Source organism: Aethalodelphis obliquidens, unplaced genomic scaffold (assembly GCF_003676395.1).
Source record: "Aethalodelphis obliquidens isolate GAN/ISIS:26980383/991018 unplaced genomic scaffold, ASM367639v1 scaffold108, whole genome shotgun sequence".
In the NCBI taxonomy this organism is placed as follows: domain Eukaryota; kingdom Metazoa; phylum Chordata; class Mammalia; order Artiodactyla; family Delphinidae; genus Aethalodelphis; species Aethalodelphis obliquidens.
The window spans coordinates 2,192,227-2,215,259 of NW_020838052.1; the positions used below are offsets into that span (position 1 = coordinate 2,192,227).

Below are 23,033 nucleotides of genomic sequence, written 5' to 3' on the forward strand. Positions count from 1 at the left end.
TGTGTGTGTGTGTCTCATGAGAACACCTAAGATACACCCTCTTAGCAAATTTCAAGTATACAATATTGTTAACTACAGTCACATTGTTGTACATTAGACTTCTAGGACTTATTTATCTTGCAGAACTGAAATTTGTACCCACCATTCCTCTTCCCGTTGGTAACCACTAGTTTATTCTCTATATCTGTGATTCTCTTTCTGTTTTGTTATATTTATTCATTTGTTTTCTTCTTTTAGATTCTACATGTAAGTGAAAACTTATACTTGTCTTTGTCTGACTTATTTCACTAAGCATAATACTGTCCAGGTCCATCCACTTTGTTTCAAATGGCAAGATTTTATTTTTTTATGGCTGAGTAATATTCCAGTGTGTGTGTGTGTGTGTGTGTGTGTGTGTGTGGTGTGTGTGTGTGTGTGTACCACATCATTTTTTATTGACGTATAGTTGATTTACAATATTATATCATTCTCAGGTATAAAGCATAGTGATTTAGTATTTTTGCAGATTATACTCCATTATAAATTATTACAAGATAATGGCTATAATTTCCTGTGCTATACAATATATCCTTGTTGCTTATCTATTTTATAATAGTAGTTTATATCTCTTCATCTCATTCTCCTAATTTACCCCTTCCCCGCTTCCCTTTCTGCTTTGGTAACCACAAGTTTGTGTTCTACACGTGTGAGTCTGTTTCTATTTTGCATATACATTCATTTATATTATTTTTTAGATTCCACATGTAAGTGATATCATAAAATATGTCTTTCTCTGTTTGACTTATTTCACTAAACATAATACTCTTTAGGGCCATCCAAGCTGCTGCAAATGGCAGAATTTCATTCTTTTTTATGCCTAGTAATATTTCATTGAGTATATATATATATTTCTCTATCCATTCTTCTGTTGATGGACACTTAGGTTGCTTCCATATTTTGGTTATTGTAAATAATGCTGCTATGAACGTTGGGGTGCTATTCCAACGTTGAAAATACTAGTCTTTTCAAACTAGCATTTTCATTTTCTTCAGATATATACCCAGAAGTGGAATTGCTTGGATCATATGGTAGTTCTATTTATGTTTTTTGAGAAACCTCCATATTGTTTTCCATAATGGTTACACCAATTTACATTCCCACCAAAAGTGTACTAGGGTTTCTTTTTCTCCACATTTTATCCAACATTTGTTATTTGTAGACATTTTGATATTAGCCATTCTGAAGGGTGTGAGGTGATACCTCTTTGTGGTTTTGATTTGCATTTCCCTGATGTTTAGTGATGTTGAGCATTTTTTTCATGTGCCTGTTGGCCATGTATATGTCTTTAGAAAAATGTGTCTGCAGGTCTTCTACCCATTTTTTCATTAGGTTCTTCTTTTTTTATATGAAGTTTTCATTATATATATATATATATATATATATATATATATATATATATATATATGATTTTACACCTTATTGGACATACTGTTTGAAGATATTTTCTCCCATTCAGTAGGTTGCCTTTTCATTTTGTAGATGGTTTCCTTGGCTGTGCAAAAGCTCTTAAGTTTAATTAGGTCCCATCTATTTATTTTTGTTTTGTTTCCTTTGCCTGGGGAGACAGATCCAAAAAAAATATTGCTACAAATTATGTCAAAGAGTGTCCCCCATATGCTTTCTTCTAGACATTTTATGGTTTATGATATTAAATTTAGGTCTTTAATATATTTTGATTTTATTTTTATATGGTGTTAGAAAATGCTTTATTTCATTCTTTTATATGTAGCTGTCCAGTTTTCCCAGCACCACTTACTGAAGAGACTGTCTTTTCCTCATTGTACATTTTTGTGCCCTTTGTCATGGATTAATTGGCTATATGTATATGGGTTAATTTCTGGGCTCTCTGTTCTGTTCCACTGATATATGTGTCTGTTTTTGTGCCAGTACCAATCTGTTTGGATTACTGTAGCTTTGTAGTATAGTCTAAAGTCAGGGAGCATGACACTTTCAGTTTCGTTCTTTTTTTCTGATGATTGCTTTTGCTATTCAGGGTCTTTTGTGGTTCCATATAAATTTTAGGATTACTAGTTCTAGATCAGTGAAAAATGTCATGGGTATTTGGATAGGGATTACATTAAATCTGTAGATTGCTTTGGGTGGTATGGATATTTTAACAATATTAATTCTTCAAATCCAAGAACATGGAATATATTTCCATTTTTTGTATTATTTTCAAATTTCTTTATCAATTTTTTATAGTTTTAGAGTATAGGTCTTTCATCTCCTTGGTTAAGTTTATTCCTAGGTATTTTATTCTTTTTGATGTGATTGTAAATGGGATGGTTTCCTTAATTTACATTTCTTCTAGTTCATTATTAGTGTATAGAAAATCTACAGATTTCTGTATATTAATCTTGTATCCTGTAACTTTACTGAAATCATTTATCAGTTCTAATAGCTTTTTGTTATAAACCTCAGGTTTTCTATGTCATCTGCAAATAGTGACAGTTTTACTTCCTCCCTTCCAATTTGGATGCCTTTTACTTCTTTTTCTTGTTTAACTTCTCTAACATGAATTTCCAATACTATGTTGAGCAAAAGTGGCAATAATGGGCATCCTAGTCTTGTTCTTTGTATTAGAGCAGGGGTCCCCACCCCCGGGCCAATGACTGGTACTGGTCTGTGGCCTGTTAGGAACCAAACTGCACAGCAGGAGGCGAGCAGTGGGCAAGCGAGTGAAACTTCATCTGTATTTACAACTGCTCCCCATCACTTGCATTACTGCCTGAGCTCCTTCTCCTGTCATATCAGTGGTGGCCTTAGAGTCTCATAGGAGCACAAACCCTACTGTGAACTGTGCATACAAGGGATCTAGGTTGCACACTCCTTATGAGAATCTAATGCCTGATGATCTGAGGTAGAGCTGAGGAAATGATGCTAGTGCTGGGGAGTGGCTGCAAATACAGATTATCATTAGCAGAATGGTTTGACTGCACAGAGACCATAATAAATCAATTGCTTGCAGACTCATATCAAAACCCTATCAATGAGTGGCAAGTGAAAACAAGCTCAGGGCTCCTACTGATTCTGCATTATGGTGAGTTGTATAATTATTTCATTATATATTACAATGTTATAATAATAGAAATAAAGTGCACAATAAATGTAATGCACTTGAATCATCCCGAAACCATCTCCACCACCCCAGTCCATGGAAAAGTTGTCTTCCATGAAACTGGTCCCTGGTGCCAAAAAGGTTGGGGACCACTGTATTAGAGAAAAAACTTTCATCTTTTCATCATTGAGTATGATGTTAACTGTAGGCTTGCCTTTATTATGGTGAGGTATATTCCCTCTATGCTCACTTTTTGAGAGTTTTTATTATAAACATGCTGAATTTTGTCAAGTGCTTCTTCAGTGCTTATTGAGATTATCTCATGATTTTTATTCTTCTTTTTGTTAATCTGTTTTGATTGATTTGCAAATATTGAACCATTCTTGCAACCCTGGAATAAGTCCCACTTAACCATAGATCCTTTTTATGTACTGTTGGTTCCTTTTGCTAATATTTTGTTCAGGATTTTTACATATATATTCATCAGAGATATTGGTGCATAATTTTGATTTTATAGTTTCTTTTTCTGGTTTTGGTATCAGGGTAATGGTGGCCTCGTATAATGAATTTGAGAATACTCCATCCTCTATAATTTCTTTGTATGGTTTGAGAAGAATAGGTATTAACTCTTCTTTATTTTTTAAAAATTTATTTTACTTATTTTATTGTTGGCTGCATTGGGTCTTCATTGATTGCGTGAGGGCTTTCTCTAATTGCAGCGAGCAGGAGCTACTCTTCATTGTGGTGCACGGGCTTCTCATTGCAGTGGCTTCTCTTGTTGCAGAGCATGGGCTGTAGGCACATGGGCTTCAGTAGTTGCAGCACATGGGCTTAGGAGTTGTGGCTCACGGGCTCTAGAGTGCAGGCTGAGTAGTTGTGATGCATGGGCTTAGTTGCTCTGTGGCATGTGGGATCTTCCCGGACCAGGGTTCAAACCTATGCCCCCTATGTTGGCAGGCAGATTCTTAACCACTGCACCACCAGGGTAACTCTAACTCTTCTTTAAATGTTTGGTAGAATTTCCCTTTGAATTCAACAGACCTTGAAATTTTGTTTGCTGGGAATTTTTTTTTGTTTTTTTGGTAACAAATTTAATTTCACTACTAGTGATCATTCTGACTAGGTTGTCTATTGCTTTCTAGTTCAGTTTTGGAAGGTTGTATGTTTCTAGAAATTTGTCCATTTCTTCTAGGTTTTCCATTTTGTTGACATATAACTATTGATAGTTTTCTCTTTTAATTTTTTTATCTCTGTGTAATTCATTGTTATTTCCTCCTCTTTCATTTGTTTTGTTTATTTGTATCCTCTCTCTTTTCTTTTTGATGAGGCTACATAAAGATTGATCAATTTTGTTTATCTTCTCAAAAAAACTAGGTCTTAGTTTCATTGACCATTTCTATTGTTTTGTTTTTGTTTGATCTCCATGTTATTTATTTCCTTGCTGATCTTTATGATTTCCTTTCTTCTGCTGACTTTGGGCTTTCTTTGTTCATCTTTTTCTAATTCTTTTAGATGGAAGTTTAGATTGTTTTTTTGAGATTTTTCTTGTTTCTTCTGGTAGGCCTGTATTGACAAAACTTCCCTCTTAGAACTGCTTTTGCTGCATCCCATAGATTTTGGAAACTTGTGTTTCCATTTTCATCTACCTGGAGGTATTTTCTGATTTCCTCCTTGATTTCTTCATTGAACCATTGGTTTTTGTAGAAGCCTGTTGTTTGGTCTCCATGTGTTCGTGCTTTTCCTATTTTTCTTCTTGTAATTGATTTCTAGTTTTATACCATTGTTGTTGGGAAAAAGTACATGATATTATTTCTATCTTCTTAAATTTATTGAGGCTTCTTTTGTGGCCTAACATGTGATCTATCCTGGAGAATGTTCCATGTGCACTTGAAAAAAATGTGTATTTTGCTGTTTTGTGATCAAATGTCCTATAGATATCTATTAAGTCCAACTGGACTATTGTGTCATTTAAGACCACTGTTGCCTTATTGATTTTCTGTACAAATGGTCTGTCAATTGCTATAAGTGGAGTGTTAAAGTTCCCTACTATTATTGAATTATTGTCATTTTGTTTTATGTATTTAGGTGCTCCCATATTGGGTTCTTATATGTTAACAAAATATCATCTTCTTGTATTGATTCCTTTATCATTATATAATGCCTTTGTTTGTCTTTGGTTATGGCCTTTGTTTTAAAGTCTATTTTGTCTTTGAGTATTGTTACCTCTACTTTCATATTTATTTCATTTGTATGAAATATTTTTCCAACCCCTCAGTTTCCTTCTGTGTGTGTGTTTAACTCTGAAGTGAGTCTCTTGTAAGCAACATACACAGGGGTCTTGTTTTGGTATTCAGTCACCATATTTTTTTATTGGAGCATTTAGTCCATTGACATCTGAAGTAGTTATTGATAGGTATGTACTTATTCCCATCTTATTACTTGTTTTCTGATTGTTTTTGTAGTTCTTCTCTGTTCATTTCTTCTTCTGTTTTTCTTCCCTTGTGGTTTGATGATTTTTTTTAAAGTAGTATTATTGTATTCCCTTATTTTTATTTTTTGGGTCTCTACATAGGTTTTCGATTTGTGGTTAGCATGGGGTTCATATATGTTGATCTATAACTATATCTACTCTTTTAAACCCGTAGTCGTTTAAGTTCAAACACATTCTAAAAAATCCACATTTTTTACTTCCCTCCCCAATGTTTTGTTTTTTTTGACATCATATTTTACATCTTCATGTTTATCTCTTAACTGTTTATGTAGTTATAGTTGCTTTTATAATATGTTGTCTTTTTAATCTTTGTACTGGCTTACTTAATTGGTTGATCTTCAATCCTTACTATATATTTGCCTTTCCTGGTGGGATTTTCCCTTTACAATAGATTCTTACTTCTTTTCCACTTAGAGAAGACCCTTTAACATTTCTTTTATGGTAGGTTTAGTATTGATGAACTCTTTTAGTTTTTTCTTGTCTGAGAAGTTCTTTATCTCTCTGATTCTGAATGATAATCTTGCTGGGTAGAGTATCATAGGTTGCAGGGGTTTTTTTCCCCTTTCAACCCTTTGAATATATTATACCATTCCCTTCTTGCCTACAAAGTTTCTGCAGAGAAATTAGCTGATAGTCTTATGGATGTTCCCTTGTATATGACTTTGTTTTTCTATTGATTCCTATATAATTGTGTCTTTAACTTTTGTTATTTGTAAAAATATGGTATATCTTGGTGTAGATCTGTTTGGGTTAATCTAGTTTGGTACCCTCTGTGCTTCCTGTACTTGTATATCTGTTTCCATCTTTAAGTTTGGGAAGTTTTCAGCCATAATTTACTCAAATACATCTTCAATCCCCTTCTCTCTCTCTTCTTCTGAGACCCTTATAATGTGAACGTTGGTACGCTTAATGTTATCCCAGATATCTTATACTGCTTTTATTTTTAAATTGGTTTTTCTTTTTGCTGTTCTGATTGGGTGATTTCCAGTATTCTACCTTCCATATCATTTATGTGTTCTTATGCATCACTTAATTTGCTATTCATTCCTTCTAGTGTGTATTTTATTTCACTTATTTAATTCTTCATTTCTTAATGGGGCTTTTTAAATGTTTTCTACTTGTTAAAATTTTTACTGTGTTCATCTATAATCTTCCCTAATTTACTTAACATTTTTGTTACCAATGCTTTGAATTCTTTATTTGTCAAATTGTTTATTTCTGTTTCATTATTCATTTTCTTCAGGTATATTCTCTTGCTCTTTTCACTGAGAGCAGTTCCTCTGCCTTTTCATTTTGCTTAAATTTCTCTGTCTCTATTAATTTAGGTGAAACAGTTACCTATTACTTTCTTGAAGGGGTGTTCTTATGTGGGAGTGCCCTGTACAGAATGTGTGTGCCCAATGCCTTTGCTTGGAGAGCTGGATTTGATGTGGATGCAAGTCATTTCTTTCCCCAGAGTGTGCTGGCAGCTATCACTTTGGTGGGGCTGGAGATGGAGAAGCTAGAGATGGAGCTGGGTGTGAGGTGGAACTTCCCCTCTGCTCAGTAGCCATCATGGCCCTATCAGAGGTGGGGTCTGATCCCATGTTGCTGGAGCAGAAGCTCTGAGGGTCAGGCCTGAGCTGTCTCTGTTTAAGTGTGTGTTTTCCCTTCTCCCAGGATTCGGGTCCTTGCCCCAGAGTGGCAGAGTGCTGAAGCAATGTGACTCTGTGCAAGCTCTAGGCTCATGTCAGCTACAGACAGAGGATGAAGCTATCTCCATTTTACTGCCTGTGGAGGCACCCACAATTGTTTTCCTTGCTTGGCTCAGACACAGCATTGGATGGAAGTCTCCTTTGTCCCTCACAGCTGATTTAGTCCCTAGCTTCTGCTGCACCCACCCAGTTCTGGAATCATAATGCAAGGCAGGTGGGAGTCCTGTGGGGATTCTCAGCATATACAGGGCATGAGCTGTGGTAGAGTGGCCACTGTCAGAGTTTTGGGCTACATCTGATGCACTGCTTGAGTAAGAACTAACAATAGCTACCACCACTCTACCCAGGCTCTCCTCTGGGAATCAGTATCCTCTGCATTCTACAGCCAAGTCTTCTTCCTGGTCATGGCAACCCTAGATCCAGTGTGGCACTGTGGCAAGAAGTGAGCAGGCCAAAGCATTTGCTGGGCTCAGGCTGGGATGCATTCAGAGAAGGCCATGGAAATCTGGCAATCATTAGATCAGTCTTCTCTCCATCCTGCCTCAGAGGCAAGCCAACATACACACGTGCTTATCACTAGTGAAGTCCAGGCTTCCCACAGCCCTCCTGTTAGTCCAATCATTCCTCCAACCAACCAAGTGAGCTCATCTCTCCCGCTCAGGAGTCCAGGACTTGGGTGCCCAATCTGTGGCTCTCATGGCTCATTTCCAAGGGCTGGTGTCTGCCTGTGCATTCTCCCCTTCCTTCTGAGGCCCTTCCCAGGGGCACAGATCCTGACCCAATCACTTTTCTTTCCTTCCTACCACATTACATGTGGATCTTTCTAACAGCCTTGGTTGTATATGAGTCTTTCTGCCAGTTTTCAGCTAGCTTTCTGTGTGACTTGTTCCATGTATAGTTGAATTTTTGCTGTGTTCATGGGGAAGATGAGCTCGATGTCCTCTTACTCCTCCATCTTGATCAATCCCCCTCTTGCTGCATTTAGAATTCTCTCTTTGTGTTTAATTTTTGCCATCTTCATTATGAAATGTCTTGGTATGGGTCTCTTTGCATTCATCTTGTTTAGGACTCTCTGTGCTTTCTGCACCTGGATATCTGTTTCCTTCTTCACATTTGGGAAGTTTTCAGCTGCAATTTCATCAAATTCATTTTTGACACTTTCTCTCTCTTTTCCCCTTCTGGAATCCCTATAATGTGAATGTTAGAACATTTGATATTGTCTCAAAGGTCCCTTAAACTACCATAATTTTTTAAATCGTTTTTCTTTTTGCTGTCCTGATTGGGTGATATCCATTATTCTACCTTGCAGATCACTTATGCATTTTTCTGTATCACCTAGTCTTCTGTTATTTTTTTCTAGTGAATTTTTAATTTCAATTATTATATTCTTCAGTCCTGACTGTTTTTTTAAATTTTTTCTAGTTTCTAGTGAAATTCTAAAGTGTTCAACTGTTCTTTTTGCAAGTTCATTTAGCATTTTATTAGTAATGCTTTGAACACTACTTCTGATAATTTATTATTATTATTATTTTTTAAATAAAGCAGTGTGTACATGTCAATCCCAAACTCCTTAAATATCCCTCCCTGCTACCTTTCCCCATTGACAACCAAAAATTCATTCTCTAAATCTGTGAGTCTGTTCCTGTTTTGTAAATAAGTTCATTTGTATCATTTTTTTATTCTGCATATAAGTGATGTAATATAATATTTGTCTTTCTCTGACTTACTTCACTTAGTGTGATAATCTCCAGGTCTATCCATGTTGCTACATTATTTTATTATTTTTAATGGCTGAGTAATATTCCATTGCATATATGTACCACATCTTCTTTATCCAGTCCTCTTTTGAAAGACATTTAGGTTGCTTCCATGTCATGGCTATTGTAAATACTGCTTCAATGAATATTAGGGTGCATGTATCTTTTTGAATTATGGTATTCTCTGGGTATATGCCCAGGAGTGGGATTGCTGGGTCATATGGTAGTTTTATTTTTAGTTTTTTAAGGAATCTCCGTACTGTTCTCATAGTTGCTGTACCAATTTACATTCCCACCAACAGTGTAGGAGGCTTATATTTTCTCCACATCTTCTCCAGCATTTATTGTTTGTAGATTTTTTGATGATGGCCATTCTGAATGGTGTGAGTTGATACCTCATTATAGTTTTGATTTTCATTTCTCTAATAATTGCTGATGTTGAGCATCTTTTTTAACGTACATTTTGGCAATTTGTATGTCTTCTTTAGAGAAATGTCTATTTAGATCTTCTGCCCATTTTTTGTTTGGGTTATTTGTTTTTTTGATATTGAGCTCTATGACCTGTTTGTATATTTTGGAGATTAATCTCTTGTCAGTTGTTTCATTTGCAAAAATTTTCTCCCATTCTGTGGGTTGTCTTTTCAGTTTGTTTTTTTTTTTTAAGTTTCCTTTGCTATGCAAAAGTTTTATGTTAAATTAGATCCCATTTGTTTATTTTTCTTTTTATTTTCATTACTCTAAGAGGTAGATGAAAAAAGATCATGCAGCAATTTATGTCAAAGAGTGTTCTGCCTATGTTTTCCTCTAAGACTTTTATAGTGTCCAGCCTTTCATTCAGGTCTTTAATCCATTTTGAGTTTATTTTTCTGTATGGTCTTATGGAGTGTTCTAATTTCATTCTTTTACATGTAGCTGTCCAGTTTTCCCAGCACCATTTATTGAAGAGACTATCTTTGTTTCATTGTTGTTTCTTGCCTCCTTTGTTATAGATTAGGTGACCATAGGTTCATGGGTTTATCTCTTGGCTTTATATCCTATTCCCTTGATCTATATTACTGTTTTTGCACCAATACCATACTGTCGTGATTACTGTAGCTTTGTAGTATAGTCTGAAGACAGGGAGCTGGATTCCTCCAGATCTGTTTTTCTTTCTCAAGATTGCTTTAGCTATTTGTGCTCTTTTGTGTTTCCATACAAACTGTAAACTTTTTTGTTCTAATTCTGTGAAAAATGCCCTTGGTAATTTACAAGGAATTGCACTGAATCTGTAGATTGCTTTGAGTAGTATAGTCATTTTAACAAACAATATTGACTCTTCCAATCCAAGAATATCTTATATATCTCCATGTGTTTGTGCCATCTTTGATTTCTTTCATCAGTATCTTATAGTTTTCTGAGGACAGGTCTTTTGTCTCCTTAGGTAGGTTTATTCCTAGGTATTTTATTCTTTTTGCTCTAATGGTAAATGGGATTGTTTTCTTAATTTCTCTTTTTGATCTTTCATTGTTAGTGTATAGGGATGCAAGAGATTTTTGTGTATCAATTTTGTAACCTGCAACTTTACCAAATTCATTGATTAGCTCTAGAAGTTTTCTGGTGGCATCTTTAGGATTTTCCATGTATAGTATCATGTCATCTGCAAACAGTGACATTTTTACTTCTTTTCCAGTTTGGATTCCTTCTATTTATTTTTCTTCTCTGATTTCCATGGCTAGGACTTCCAAAACTATGATGAATAATAATGGTGAGAGTGGACATCCTTGTCTTGTTCTTGGTCTTAGAGGAAATGCTTTCAGCTTTTCACCATTGAGAATGATGTTTGCTATGGGTTTGTCACATATGGCCTTTATTATGTTGAGATAGGTTCCCTCTATGCTCACTTTCTGGAGAGTTTTTATCATAAATCGTTGTTGAATTTTGTCAAAAGCTTTTTCTGAATCTATTGAGATGATCATATGGGTTTTATTCATCAGTTTGTTAATATGGTGTATCACATTGATTGTTTTGCATATATTGAAGAATCCTTGCATCTCTGGGATAAATCCCACTTGATCAGGGTGTATGATTCTTTTAATGTGTTGTTGGATTCTGTTTGCTTGTATTTTTTTGAGGATTTTTGCATCTACGTTCATCAGTGATACTGGCCTGTAATTTCCTTTTTTTGATATCTTTGTCTGGTTTTGGTATCAGGGTAATATTGGCCTGATAGAATGAGCTGGGGAATGTTCCTTCCTCTGCAATTTTTGGAAGAGTTTGGGAAGAATAAGTGTTTCTTCTCTAAATGTTTGATAGAATTCACCTGTGAAGCCATCTGATCCTGGACTTTGGTTTGTTGGAATATTTTAAATCACAGTTTCAATTTCATTACTTGTGATTGGTCTGTTCATACTTCCTATTTCTTCCTGGTTCAGTCTTGGAAGGTTTTACCTTTCTAAGAATTTGTCCATTTCTTTCAGGTTGTCCATTTTATAGACATATAGTTGCTTGTAGTAGTATGTTATGATCCTTTGTATTTCTGTGGTGCCAGTAACTTCTCCCTTTTTATTTCCAATTTTATTGATTTAAATTATCTCCCTTTTTTCTTGGTGAGTCTGGATAAAATTTTATCAATTTTGTTTATATTCTCAAAGAACTAGCTTTTAGTTTCATTGATCTTTGCTATTTTCTTTCTCTCTATTTCATTTATTTCTGCTCTGATCTTTATGATTTCTTTCCTTCTAAGTTTGAGTTTCATTTGTTCTTCTTTCTCTAATTGCTTTAGGTGTAAGGTCAGATTGTTTATTTGCGATTTCTCTCGTTTCTTGAGGTAGGGTTGTATTGCTATTAACTTCCCTCTTAGAACTGCTTTTGCTGCATCACATAGGTTTTGGGTCATCATGTTTCCATTGTCATTTGTTTCCAGGTATTTTTTGATTTCTTCTTTGATTTCTTCAGTGATCCATTGGTTATTTAGTAGCATATTGTTTAGCCTCCATGTGTTTGTGGTTTTTAAAGTTTTTTTTTTTTCTGTAATTGAGTTTTAATCTCATATCATTGTGGTTGGAAAAGATGTTTGGTATAATTTCAATTTTCTTAAATTTACCAAGGCTTCATTTGTGACCCAAGGTGTGGTCTATCCTGCAGAATGTTCCACATGCACTTGAGAAGAAAGTGTATTCTGCTGCTTTTGGATGAAATGTCCTATAAATATCAATTAAGTCTATCTGGTCTAATGTGTCATTTAAGGCATGTGTTTCCTGATTAATTTTCTGTCTGCATAATCTGTCCATTGGTGTAAGTAGGGTGTTAAAGCCCCCCACTATTATTGTGTTACTGTTGATTTCCCTTTTTATGGTTGTTAGTATTTGCTTTATGTATTGATATTCTGTTACGTTGGGTGCATAAATATATACAAATATTATATCTTCTCCTTGGATTGATCCCTTGATCATTATGTAGTGTCCTTCCTTGTCTCTTGCAACAGCCTTTTTTTAAAGTCTATTTTTTCTGTTATGAGTATTGCTACCCCAGCTTTCTTTTGGTTTCCATTTGCCTGGAATATTTTTTCCATCCCCTCACTTTCAGTCTATATATGTCACTAGGTCTGATGTGGGTCTCTTGTAGATAGCATACATATAACTCTTGTTTTTGTATCCATTCAGCCAGTCTATGTCTCTTGGTTGGAGCATTTAATTTATTTACATTTGAGGTAATTATCAATATGTATGTTCCTATTGCCATTTTCCTAATTGTTTTGGGTTTGTTTTTGTAGGCCTTTTTTCTTCCTTTCCTCTTTTGTTCTGTTCTCTTGTCTTTCTTGCCTAGAGAGGTTCCTTTAGCAATTGTTGTATAGTGCTTTGGTGGTGCTGAATCCTCTTAGCTTTTGCTTGTCTGTAATGCTTTTGATTTCTCCATCGAATGTGAATGAGAGCCTTGCTTGTTAGAGTATTCTTGGTTGTAGGTTTTTTAAACAAATGCCATAAAGAAAGAAAAAGAAAGACACCATAAATTATAAAGGGATCAACACAAGAAGATAATATTACACTTGTTAAATTTATGCACCCTATATTGGAGCATGTAAATATATAAAATAAATACTAAGGGACATAAAGGGAGAAAGGGATAGTAATACAACCTTAGTAGGGGCCTTTAATAACCACTGATATCAATGGAAATATCATTTAGACAGAAAATTCAATAAGGCACCAGAGGTCCTAAATGACACAGTAGACCAGTTGAACTTAATTTATATCTACAAGACACAATATCCAAAAAACAAAACATCAAAATACACATTCTTTTCAAGTGTGCATGGAATATTCTCTAAGGTAGACCATATACTAGGTAACAAAACAAGCCTCATAAATTTAAGAGGATGGAGATAATTTCAAGCATCATTATGACAACAGCAGTGTGAATCTAGTAATTAAACACAGAAAGAAAAACAGAAACAGAATAAACATGAGGAAAATAAACATGCTACTAAAATAACCAATGGGTCAAAGATGAAATCAAAGAAGAAATCAGAAAATACCTAAAGACAAACAAAAATGAAAACACAACCTTACAAAATTTATGGGATGCAGCAGAAGCAGTTCTAAGAGGCAAGTTCATAGCAATACAGGACCTCCTCAAGAAACAGGAATAATCAAATAAACAACCTAACCTACCACCTAAAAGAATTTCAAAAAAGAAGAACAAACAAAACCAATGGTCAGCAGAAGGAATGAAATAATGAAGATTGGAGGGTAAATAAATAAAATAGATTTTTTAAATAACAGAAAAGGTCAATAAAACCAAGAGCTGTTTTGGGTTTTTTTTTTTTAAGATAAACAGAATCAACAAATTCTAGACAGGCTCACCAAAAAGAAAAGAGAGAGGACCCAAATACATAAAATAAGGAATGAAAGAGGAGAAATATCTGATAACACATCCATAAAAAACATTATAAGAGAATACTATGAAAAGTTATGTACCAAAAAGGTGGACAACCTGGAGGAAATGAACAAGTTTCTAGAAACATACAGCTTGCCAAGAGTGATTCAAAAAGAAACAGATAATATGAACAGACTAATCACTAAAAGTGGAATAGGATTTGTAATTTTAAAAACTCCCTTCAAACAAAAGTCGGGGAACAGAGGACTTCACTGGGGAATTCTATCAAACATACAAAGAAGAGATTATACCTATCCCTCTAAAACCATTCCAAAAAAATTTAAGAGGATGGAACACTCCCAAATTCATTCTATGAAGCCACCAACACCCTGATACCAAAACCAGACACTACAAAAAAGAAAAAGAAAAAGAAAATTACAGGCCAATGTCTTTGATGAATATTCAGGCAAAAATCCTTAACAAAATACTAGCAAACCAAATACAACAGTGCCTAAAAAGGATCATGCACCATAATCATTCCAGATGACTCAACATTTGCAAATCAATCAGTGTGATACCCCACATTAACAAAAGGAAAGACAAAAAACACATGATCATCTCAATAGAGGCAGAGAAAGCATGTGACAAAATTCAACATCCATTCATGATAAAAACTCATAAAAGTGGGTATAGGGAGAATGTTTCTCAACATATTAAAAACCATTTATAACAAACTCACAGCCAATGCAATACTCAATGGTGAAAAGCTGAAAGCCTTCAAGCTAAATTCAGGAATAAGACAAGGATGCTGACTCTCACCAATTCTATTCAACATAGTTTTGGAATTTCTAGCCACCACAATCGGACAAGAAAAGGAAATAAAAAGTATCTAACTTGGAAAAGAAGAGGTAAAACTGTCACTATTTGCAGATGAAATGATCGTCTATATATAGAGAGAACCCTATAGTCTCCACACAAAATCTATTAGAACTAACAAAAGAATTAAGAAAGTTAGCAGGATACAAGATTAATATACAGAAATCTGTTGCATTTCTTTACACTAACAATGAACGAATACCATTTAAAGTCACATCAAAAATCTTTAAGAATAATCTAAACCTAGGAGGTGAAAACTATAAAACATTCATAAAGGAAATTGAAGAGGATTCAAAGAAATGGAAATATAACCCATGTTCTTAGATTAGAAGAATTAATATTGTTAAAATGGCCATACTACCCAAAGCAATCTACAGATTTAATGCAATCTTTCTCAAAGTACCCATGTGACATTTTTCACATAATCCTAAAATAATCCTAAATAATCCTAAATAATCCTAAATAATCCTGAAATTTGTATGGAACTACAGAAAAACAGAATTGGCACAGCAATCCTGAGGAAAATGAACAGAGCTGGAGGTATAGCCCTTCCAGAATTCAGACTATACTAAAAAGCTACAGGAATCCAAACATTGTGGTATTGGCACAAAAACAGACATATAGCTCAGTGGAACAGAATAGAGAGCCCAGCAATAAACCCACACACCTATGGTCAATTAATCTATGACAAAGGAGGCAAGAACGTACAATGGAGAAAAGACAGTCTCTTCAACAAGTAGTGTTGGGAAAGTTGGACAGTTTAATGTAAATCAATGAAATTAGAACACTGCCTCACACCATATACAAAAATAAACTCAAAATGGTTTAAAGACCTAAATATAAGACATGACACCATACAACTCCTAGAGGAGAACATAGGGAAAACATTCTTGGACATAAATCATAGGAACATTTTCTTACATCAGTCTCCCAATGCAAAAGGGAAAAAAGCAAAAATAAGTTGGACCTAATAAAACTTAAACTCTTTTGCACAACAATGAAAATCATAAAGAAAATGAAAAGACAACCTATGGAATTGAAGAAAGTATTTGCAAATGATGCAACCAACAATGGGTTAATTTCCAAAATACACAAACATATAACTCAATATTAAAAGAACAAACAACTCAATCAAGAAATGGGCAGAAGACTTAAACAGACATTTCTCCAAAGAAGACATACAGTTGGACATCAGGGACATGAAAAGATGCTCAACATTGCTAATTATTAGAGAAATGCAAATCAAAACCACAATGAGGTATCATCTCACACTAGTCAAAATGGCTATCATCAAAATCTACAAATAGTAAATGTTGGAGAGGGTGTGGAGAAAAGGGAACCCTCTTATATTGTTCGTGGGAATATAAATTGGTGCAGCCACTGTTGAAAACAGTATGGAGATTCCTTTAAAAACTAAAAGTAAAGCTACTATATGATACAGCAATCCCATTCCTGGTTATATATACAGAAAAGATAAAAACTCTAATTTGAAAAGATACGTGCACCCCATGTTCATAGCAGCACTATTTAAAACAGCCAAGACACGGGAAAAAAAACAGTTACCCATCAACAGAGGATTGGTTTGAGAAGATGTGGTATATATATAATAGAATATTACTCAGCCATAAAAAAGAATGAAATATTGTCATTTCAAGCAACATGGATGGACCTAGAGAATATTATACTTAGTGAAGTAAGTCAGACAAAGACAAATATATGATATCACTTACATGTGGAATCTGAAAAGTAATACAAAGGAATCTCTATACAAAATAGAAACAGACTCATAGACATAGAAAACAAACTTATGGTTACCAAAGGGGAAAGGATTATGGGAGGGATAATTTAGATTTATGGGATTAACAGATACAAACTACTATACTTAAAATAGATAAGAAACAAGGATATACTGCATAACATAGGGAGTTATATTCAGTATCTTGTAATAACTTGTAACGGAAAATAATCTGGTAAGAAATATACATGTATAAATATAACTTCAAATATATATATTTATTTATTTATATTTACAATGTTGTATTAGTTTCAGGTGTACAGTGAAATGATTCAGTTCATTTTGCTCTACACCTGAAACTAACACAACATTGTAAATCAATTATACTTCAATAAAAGAAGCTTCCCCCCTATGTTTACTTCTGTAATTTTATGGTTTCTGGTTTTACATTTTAGATGTTAATCCATTTTGAGCTTATTTTTGTATATGATATGAGATAAGGGTCCAATTTCATTCTTCTGTATGTGGATATCCAGTTTTTCCAACACCATTCATCAAAGACATTATTCTCTCATTGTTTGTTATAGACACGTTGTTGAAGATCAATTGACTATAGATGCATGTATTTCTATCTGAGCTCTCTATTCCATTGGTCTATATCTCTATTTTCATGTCAGTACTTTACTATTTTGATTACTGTAGCTTTGTAATATATTTTGAAATCAGGACTTGGAATGCCTCCAACCTTATTATTTTTTATCAAAATTGCTTTGGCTATTCAGGGTCTTTTGCAGTTCCACATGAACTTTAGAATTCTTTTTTCTATTACTGTAAAGAACACCATTGGGGTTTTTATAGGAGTCACATTGAATCTGTAGGTCATTTTGAGTTATGGATATCTTAACAATATTAATTTTACCAATCCACGAACATGCGATATCTTTCCAGATGGAAAGATGTCTGTACCTTCTTTAATTTCCTTCATTGGTGTTGTATAATTTTCTGTGTACAAGTCTCTAACCTCATTGGTTAAATTTATTCCTATTTTATTCTTTTTGTAGCTATTTTGAATTGTATTGTTTCCTTCATTTCTGTTTCAGATACTTTGTTGTTTGTGTTTAGAAACATGAGTGATTGTTCTCTTTTGATTTTGTATATTGCAAGTTTACTGAATTCTTTAATTAATTCTAAATCCTTTAATTAGGTCAGTTTTTGTTTGTTTAAAATTTGCTGTTGAAGTAAGTCAGAAAGAGCAAAACAAATACTGTATGTTAACACATATATATGGAATCTAGGAAAACAAACAAAAAAAGTCGTGAAGAACATAGGGGTAAGACGGGAATAAAGACACAGACCTACTAGAGAATGGACTTGAGGATAGGGGGAGGGGGAAGGGTAAGCTGTGACAAAGTGAGAGAGTGGCATGGACAGACATACACTACCAAACATAAAATAGATCACTAGTGGGAAGCAACCACATAACACAGGGAGATCAGCTCAGTGGTTTGTGACCACCTAGAGGGGTGGGATAGGGAGGGTGGGAGGGAGGGAGACGCAAGAGGAAAGAGATATGGGAACATATGTGTATGTATAACTGATTCACTTTGTTATAAAGCAGAAACTAACACATCATTGTAAAGGAATTATACTCCAATAAAGATGTTAAAAAAATTGGTGTTGTTTATATATATGATCATATCATCTGCAAATGAAGATAACTTTTTTCTTCCTTTCTGTTTTGGGTGCCTTTCATTTACTGAAGTGTAGTTGATTTACAATGTTGCATTAATTTCTGTTGTAGAGCAAAGTGATTCAGTTATACATACGAATACATTCTTTTTTATATTCTTTTCCATTATGGTTTATCACAGGATATTTAATATAGTTCCCTGTGCTATACAGTAGGACCTTGTTTATCTACTCTATATATAATAGTTTGCATCTGCTAACACTAAACTCCCAATCCATCCCTCCCCCACACTCCCTCCCCTTTGGCCATAAGTCTGATCTCTATGTCTGTGAATCTATTTTTGTTTCACAGATGGGTTCATTTGTGTCACATTTTAGATTCCACAAATAAATGATATCGTATGGTATTTGTCTTTCTCTTGCTTACTTCACTTAGTATGATAATCTCCAGGTCCATCCATGTTGTTGTAAATGGCATTATTTCATTCTTTTTTATGGCTGAGTAATATTCCATTGTATATATGTACCACATCTTCTTTATCCATTCATCTGGCTATGGACATTTAGGTTGTTTCCATGTCTTGGCTATCATGAATAGTGCTGCTATGAACATAGGGGTTGCATGTATCTTTTTGAATTTTAGTTTTGTCCAGATATATGCCAAGGAATGGGATTGCTGGATCATATGGCAACTTTCCTTTAAGTTTTTTAAGGAAACTCCATACTGTTTTCCATAGTGGCTGTACCAACTTACATTCCCACCAATAGTGTAGGAGGATTCCCTTTTCTCCACACCCTCTCCACCATTTGTTGTTTGTAGACTTTTTAATGATGGTCATTCTGACCAGTGTGAGGTAGTACCTCATTGTAATTTTTATTTGCATTTCTCTAATAATTAGTGATGTTGAGCATCTTGGGTGACTTTTTTATTTCCTTTTCTTGTATAATGCTATGGCTACGAGTTCCAGTACGATGAAGAAAAGAAAGGGGAAGAGTCAGCTTCCTTACCTTGTGCTGGATCTTAGGACAAAAGCTTTTAGTTTTTTGCTATTGATTGTGATGTTAGTTGTTGTCATGTGTGTCTTGTGTTGAAGTAAGTTCTTATATACCTACTTTGTTGAGCATTTTAATTATGAATGGATACTGAACTTTTTCAAGTGCTTTTACTCCATCTATTAAGATGATCATGCAGATTTTTTCTTAAATTTGTTAATGTGTTTTATCACGTTCATTGATTTAAGTATATCGAACCATCCTTGCATCATCCCAGGGATAAGTCCAACTTGATCATGGTGTATAATCTTTTTTTTTTTTTTTTTTTGTGGTACATGGGCCTCTCACTGTCGTGGCCTCTCCCATTGCGAAGCACAGGCTCCGGACGCGCAGGCTCGGCGGCCATGGCTCATGGGCCCAGCCGCTCCGCGGCCTGTGGGATCTTCCCGGACCGGGGCACGAACCTGTGTCCCCTGCATCGGCAGGCAGACTCTCAACCACTGCGCCACCAGGGAAGCCCCCTATAGTCTTTTTAATGTACAGTGGAATTCAGTTTGCTAGGATTTTATTGAGGATTTTTGCATGTATATTCATCAAGGATATTGGCCTATAGTTTTCTTATCTTCTGCTTTGTTTGGTTTTGATATCAGGGTGATGCTGTTCTCATGGAATGAGTTTGGAAGTGTTCCTTCCTCTCCCATTTTTTGGAAGATTTAAGGAGAATTAGTATAAATTCTTTGGATGTAGAATTCACTTGTGAAGACCTCTGGTCCTGGGGTTTTCTTTGTTTAGAGATTTTTGATTACTGATTCAATTTCCTTATTTTTTATTGATCTATTCAAGCTTACTATGTTTTAATTCAGTTTTTGTAGGTTATGTTTCTAGGAATTTATCCATTTCTTATAAGTTGTCTAGTTTTTGGCATATAACTGTTTATAATTGTCCCTTATAATCCTTTTTATTTTTGTGGCATCCATTGTAATGTCTCTTCTCTTATTTCTGATTTTATTTACTTCAATCTTCTGTTATATTTATTATTGATTCCTTCATCAAATCAATAAATGATTTGAGTACCAGTATGTGCCAGACAATAGATTACACCAGTAGCCTTGTATTCATTGTAATCCATCTTGCATATCATGGCTAGATCATTTCAACATTCAGATTTGATCAAGTCACTCTCGAGTTCAAAAGGTGTTTAGTGTTGCACACTCCCCCCACCCCCCCAACCACTGCCTTCTGGCAGTGGTGTACCAAGAGGGACAGGGCAGTGGGAGATGTCATAGCCAGAAGGAGTATCTTATCATTGACTTACAACTGGAACATGATGATAACAAAGAGCAAACGTTTAGTTTATTTTGTTTTAAAATTCTTTATAGTCAATGCATCCCCCTTATTGCCTATATCTGAGGCAGACTACTCTCACTGCCCCCCTCTTTGGTATGTCACTACATTTCATGCTAAAATCCAAATTCTTTAGTCTGGCCTTTGTAATAGGGACCATCTCATGGAAATTCTGTAAAGATTGTTACAGAATTCAGGATGGCTGATCCCATGCCCCATGCATCATTTATGGTACTTCCTACCGGCCCATGCCCCCAACTGACTGGGTTGCTTTTCACCTACTGTTCTACCCATCTAAACCTACCCATGTTTCAAGCTTAATGCCTTCACACTAGCGCACAGATTATTAAGCCTTGGAACTTATATCATACTTTGTCACATAGCTAATATGTACATTTTTTTTTTTTTTGCGGTACGCGGGCTTCTCACTGTTGTGGCCTCTCCCGTTGCGGAGCACAGGCTCCGGACGCGCAGGCTCAGCGGCCATGGCTCATGGGTCCAGCCGCTCCGTGGCATGTGGGATCCTCCTGGACCGGGGCACGAACCTGCGTCCCCTGCATCGGCAGGTGGACTCTCAACCACTGTGCCACCAGGGAAGCCCCTAATATGTACATTTTATATTATTATTTTCCCTATGTATGTTTTGTCCTTCAATATCGATGATGTATTGATGAAGGTCATGAGTTGAGTTGTACCACATGAAGTGCATTAGCACAAACAGGAGCTTGTTCAATGATAATAAAAGGTAACAGCTTTTGCAATAGGAAAAATTGGTCTCCTTGCTGAATTGTGTAATCTGTGTATTCTAGCAATGAGCTCTTATCACCACAGGGTGTCACTGCTTTACAAGTCAAATTTTCTTCATTTGATTGTAGAGAAGATAGAAGTAAGAGAAATTCTTGAGAGATTGCAGCAAAATGTATAGCAGTGTTTGGAGGTGTGGAGATGGAATGGAATTATATAGACCAAACTGAAAAATCCCATTTACACACTAAACACCATCTACAGTCTCATTCTCCTTTCCACTGGTATTTTGCTGTGTAGTCTTCCAGATCTTTTCTCTTTGTTTGGGGGTTGTGTGTGTGTGTGAGAGGGAGAGAGAGAAAAACAGAGAGACAGACACAGAGACACAGAGGTAGAGAAGTTTAGAGAACATAAATGGGATCCTACTCTGTGTGTGTGTATGTGTGTGGTGCATAGCCATTCAGTAGCTTTTTCTTTTCATTTTATAACATTTCATTGGCCGTCTTTTGTTCTCACTACATCCAACTCTATCTCATTCTTCTTAGCAGCTAATGCAGCAATTTCTGTATATTGAAATGATCAGTAATTGGCATATTTAATCCTAAAAATAGTTGCCTTGGTATTTTCCACAACTGTGAGTCAGAGTGAATTCCATTCTGTTGCCCATTGTTTGAAAGCTGTACAGTTAATTAGTAAGCACTTAGGAGGATTGATAAGTGTTGAGCAGTAAGTTGAAAAACAGCATATGCAAACAAGATTGCCACCAGAATTTAGAACAACATAAAATAAAATGCTCTGGAGTATTTATAAGGAGAAGAGGAGAAAGAGCCAAAGTAAGAAAGACCATTAAAATACCAATACATTTTGTACAGGTTGGCTAAAACGTTCATTCAAGTTTTTCCATAAGATGTTACAGAAAAACCCAAACGAACTTTTTGGCCAACCCAATACCTACATTATCTCTTATTTATGATTATAAGATTATACATGCTCATCATAGAAGATGGGAAGTAGAGAAGCACATTAAAAAGAAAACAATCGTTACCCTAACCCCATAATCTTAACTTAACCATAGTTAATATTTATTTTTTGCTCATACCGTCTTACCTTTTTACGTTTAAATTTTTATTATAAGATACAGCTACATGATTTTTAAAACATTCCAACAATACAGGAAGGTGAAAAGTAAAAATCCTCTTCTCACCTGATTCTCATCTTCTCTTCTCATTCTCATCCTCACTTTCCAGATATTCACTCACTGTTAATAATTTCTCTCATAATTTATATTTAAGTGTGTTGATATTGCCTTTATTCTGAGTATATAAATATGTGTTATGTGACATATACACCATTATGGGGTTATACTGTGTTAATGTTTTTTATATTACTTTTTTTTCATATAGTTTTCTACCCAAAGCATACATATTCCATATATAACCCAGGTGCAACCTGGGGGTACTGAGCAAGCATGTAACTATTTCAAAAAGTTTGACTTGACACTTCTCCTCACCCCATTCCATGCCACTGAGTTTCTGATCTTTCACAGAAAAAGGCTTGTAGTCTTAACTGAAGACCCATTCCAGTGAACCACACATTCTTCCTGTGTGTATAGCTCTATTTTAGACTATTATTTTTGGGGAGCTATTAGAGGAGAAAATACAGTTACTACCGTGTGGTATAGTGGAAAATGTCAAAGATTTGGGTTTTGATCCCAGCTTTATCATTTATTGGCTGTGTTTAAAGGATAAAATGTTTCATA

At 35.0% G+C, this 23,033-nt stretch overlaps 1 protein-coding gene across 1 annotated transcript in view; it reads left to right on the forward strand.

Moving 5' to 3' along the window:
- Nucleotides 1–23,033, forward strand: part of KLF8 (KLF transcription factor 8) — a 75,529-nt gene that overhangs the window by 45,865 nt on the left and 6,631 nt on the right. The window lies entirely within an intron of this gene.